The 3,908-nt window shown below is 46.8% G+C and overlaps 1 pseudogene; it reads right to left on the bottom strand.

The window, feature by feature from the left end:
* Positions 1-478: 478 nt before the first annotated feature.
* Positions 479-1,897, bottom strand: LOC102420078 (annotated as a pseudogene).
* Between the last annotated feature and the right edge of the window lie 2,011 nt (positions 1,898-3,908).

Here is a 3,908-nt window from a genome sequence, read left to right as displayed (position 1 = left end):
AATAGAAAGAGCATGCATTATCAAGTATTGACCCATAGAAACCCCTAGGTATTAGAACTGTTTTTCTGCTTTTAGAGAATTATCTTGGTAGACTCCTTCCAATACAAGGGAAAATATACATAGATCTCTATATTTAATTATGTTTTGACTAACTAGGAAATATGTGTTTATTTGGAGATATTTTTCAGATTTATTTTCAGATTTGTGTTATGATGCCTAGAGCATTAAAGTATGGGTCATGGGAGCCTTGAATTTGGAATGTTTTATTCTTTTATGGAAAACTTGGACCATTCTTTCAAAAAGGATTTTATTAGATGAATACAATATTTGTATAAACATTTATGGAAATAAGCACTATAGAAAGTAATGAGCAGCATAACTGAGCCAGAGTAAAAAGAAATGTCATTAATCAATGGGAAAATTAAATGCAACTTACTAACTATGACAATTAAAGCATAAGTTTTTTTGTTTTGTTTTGTTTTTTTGTCTTTTTGAAACACCTCAAGTTTATTAATTTATTAGTAGTATATATCTGATTCTTAGCCAGAATGTGAAGCTAGAGGGTTGCTCTCATACTGGAAAATCAACTACATAATACGTTACAGTATGTGCAAATGTGTACATTGAAGAACTCTGCAAAAGTTTAATCAAAACCTGCTTTCAGTTTATTAAATAATATCTCAAGAATACTTGCGGGAGGTACAGCAACCTCATGACCAAGTCACAGATCTCTTCAGAATTAATTCTTATAAAGGCAGTTTTGATTACGTTGATCCAAGTTATGCGGGAGTGGCAGGATGGGTAAAGGCAAAGTTTTATTTTTAGTTTCCCCAAATGCTTTTTCACTTGATTTAGGAGGGCTTGGGAGTACCCAAGAATTGTCTTCCAGAGAATTTCTGCCATACGAGTAGTGTTCCTCAAAGTTTGAACAGTCGTGAGGAATAGGTCTCTCGTTATCTGTCCATGATTGGAGAATTGCTTTCTCTGATAAAATCTTTACATCTCCTGGTAAAGGGAGAGATGTATGACAAAGAGTTTTGCCATTTGGTCTTTTGTATGTTGCAGTGAAATTCGTCAAGTGCAGTTTTGTGGTTTCTTCCCCAAGGTCTTCCATGAATCCTACAGGGGCACAGGCTTTCTTGATCGCAGTTGGGGTTTTCAGTTTTCTTAGTAGTTCAACCTGTACTTGAGTCACCAGAAGTAAATTAGACATTTCCCTCTTCAGCTCCCAGTATGCATTTTGCACATCCTCACTTGAAATGCTTAGTCTTTGGAGATCTCTGCTCTGCAGATTGTCTTCCTGAGATGGACCCGTTTGTTTGGCTTTTTGTAGCTCTATTCTGAGATTATTACATTCTTTCTTCATCAGTTCTAGTTCTTGTTCCAAGCCATGGATCTTCAGATCACAACTCAACTTTTCCACTTCCCAGTTTGATGAAGGTGGATTTAAATTCCTTATCACCTGCTGAGTTTCCACCTCTGTTCTTAGCTGGAGGAGTTCTACTTCTTTAGACTACAGCTGTTCATTCAATACTTTCAAAAATTCAGAGTTGTCTTTATTCATTTTATTCAAGTTGCTCTTTAAATTATCTCTATCAATGCAAACCTCTCGATATGCATGATAGGCCTTATTTACTTGTTCTCGTTCCACAGAACTTGTTTCTTCATCTAATAAAGCGTCTGTAAGCTTTTCTTCCAAAAATTTTATTCTTTTCTTTAGGAAAGAGTTCTCTTTTTCTGAATCCTTGAGTCATTTTTTGATGTCTTCATATGCAGTGACAAGGGCAAAATGTGAAGCAACAGACTCATTTGAATATATTGAGACCGGAGTCACTGTATCTCTCCTATGGGCTTTTTCATGATTTAGAATGCAGATATCATCTACCCATGTATCCATGACAGCCCTAAGTCAGGCTACGGAGCGCCGTGGAGTTTGGATTCCCCAGCGTTCATAAAAGGGTCGCCAGGGGTAGCCACGGGCTTCCGGTTTCCTCGAAGACACCGCGGCTTCTCCAGCGAAGGCCGCCGCTCCAGGCACACCGCGGAGGGGTTCCCATTGCTTTGGCCTCGGCTGCACCAGGACGGACCAGTGGGCTCCCGGAGGATCGGGAAGAAGTGGCAAGCCGGGGCAGGAGGGACTGAGGCGCTGCTGGGAGCCGGCCAGTTATCCAGCAACACGCTTGCGAGGCCCAGTACCGCTGGCGCTGGCCCCCTCAGTGCCCATTCAGGCCGCCCGTGGCAAGGAGGGGCTGGTGGCGAGCAGCACCCGGCTGGAAGGGGGCTGCCACGCTCCTGGCACTCGGCGCTGGGGCCACGCCAGCCTAAAGCATAAGTTCTATGTGGACAGAGACAATGTCGGCATTGTTCATTATTGTATACTAGAGGCCTGATGCACAAAATTCGTGCAAGAGTAGGCCTTCCTTCCCCCGGCTGCCAGCACTGGCTTCCCTCACAGAGGGAGGCCCTGCCCACCACCACCGCCACCACCAGTCGGTGGCCTGGGCCTCCCTCTGCAGGGCAATCATGGGGAGATAGCTGGGCCCTTGACCAATCGCATCACACCTGCCTTGGCTGGCCTGGAGCCAGTGGTTATCATAACGTGGTCCCGGATAGTCGTCTAGATGGTCATTCCGCTGTTCAGCCGTTCAGTCGATTTGCATATTACTGTTTTATTTTATAGGATCTAATGCCTAGTGTAATATTTGGCCTATTGTAGAGGCTTAGTAAATGTTTATCTACACTAATAAAAGAGAAACATGGTAATTAGCGTACGACCGCTACCCTTCCCATTGGCTAATCAGCATATCCTTATGCAAATTAACTGTCAGCCAAGATGGCGGCCGGCAGCCATGCACTGAAGCGAACAGGGAGGCTTGCTTGCTCCAGTGATGGCAGACTCCAACGTTCCCCGCCTGACTTGCCGGCCTCTCAGCTGCAACTCTAAGCAACTATGTTGCAAATATAGAAGCTAAACAAAACCCCAGAAACCTGCGTTAGCCAGCCAGGCTTCAGCCAGCCGGACCGCAACATAGTATCAAATACAGAAGGAAAAACAAAGGCCAGAAACCGGCTTTCAGCAGCCGAGGCCTCAGAGCTAAAGCTGGCCCAGAACAAAAAAGAAAAAAGAAAAAAAGGAGCGGTTGGGAGCTTCAGTCAACCCACCAGCCTGAAAACAGCCCTCAGCCCCTCAGCCAGACTGGCCAGGCACCCCAGTGGGGACCCCCACCCTGATCCAGGACACCCTTCAGGGCAAACCAGCCAGCCCCCACCCATGCATCAGGCCTCTATCCTATATAGTAAAAGGGTAATATGCCTCCCAGCACCAGGATCAGCGGAGCAGCGAGGCTCCCGGCACCGGGATCAGCGTGACAGGGGGCAGCGCCCAAACCCCCTGATCACCCTGCGGCTCTGTGTGGTGACAGGGGGGCGGGGCCACAACCTCCCTATCTGCCCTGCTCTGTTCGTGACAGGGGAAAGGCACCCCAACCCCCTGATCAGCCCTGCTCTGTGCCTGATAGGGGGGAGCTCCCCAATCCCCTGATCACCCTGCGGCTCTGTGTGTGACAGGGTGCGGCGTCCCAACCCCCCTCACCCCCCCCGCTCTGCCTGTGACAAGGGGAAACACCCTAACACCCAAAGCGTCCCTGCTCGGGAGAGGGGAATGGGTGAACGCCCAACACCCCTAATCCCTGATCCTTCATGAGAATAGGTTGTGCTGGTGCAGCCCCCCCATCCGCTCGCGCAGTGAGAGTGACAGTGGGTGTGAGGGAATATCTCATAAATCTTCTATCCGATCAGCACGAATGATGTGAACTCCCGATCTCCTATTCACGACATGCAGCGGAGGATGATTTAGTCAGTACCTCTAAGTCAAAATCATCCCTAGCTTACAACATCTTATGGGAAAG

The sequence above is a fragment of the Myotis lucifugus genome, unplaced genomic scaffold, assembly GCF_000147115.1.
Source record: "Myotis lucifugus unplaced genomic scaffold, Myoluc2.0 scaffold_9, whole genome shotgun sequence".
Taxonomy (NCBI): Eukaryota; Metazoa; Chordata; class Mammalia; order Chiroptera; family Vespertilionidae; genus Myotis; species Myotis lucifugus.
Note: the sequence above shows the minus strand (reverse complement) of the source record. Positions and strands in the feature narration are given on the sequence as shown.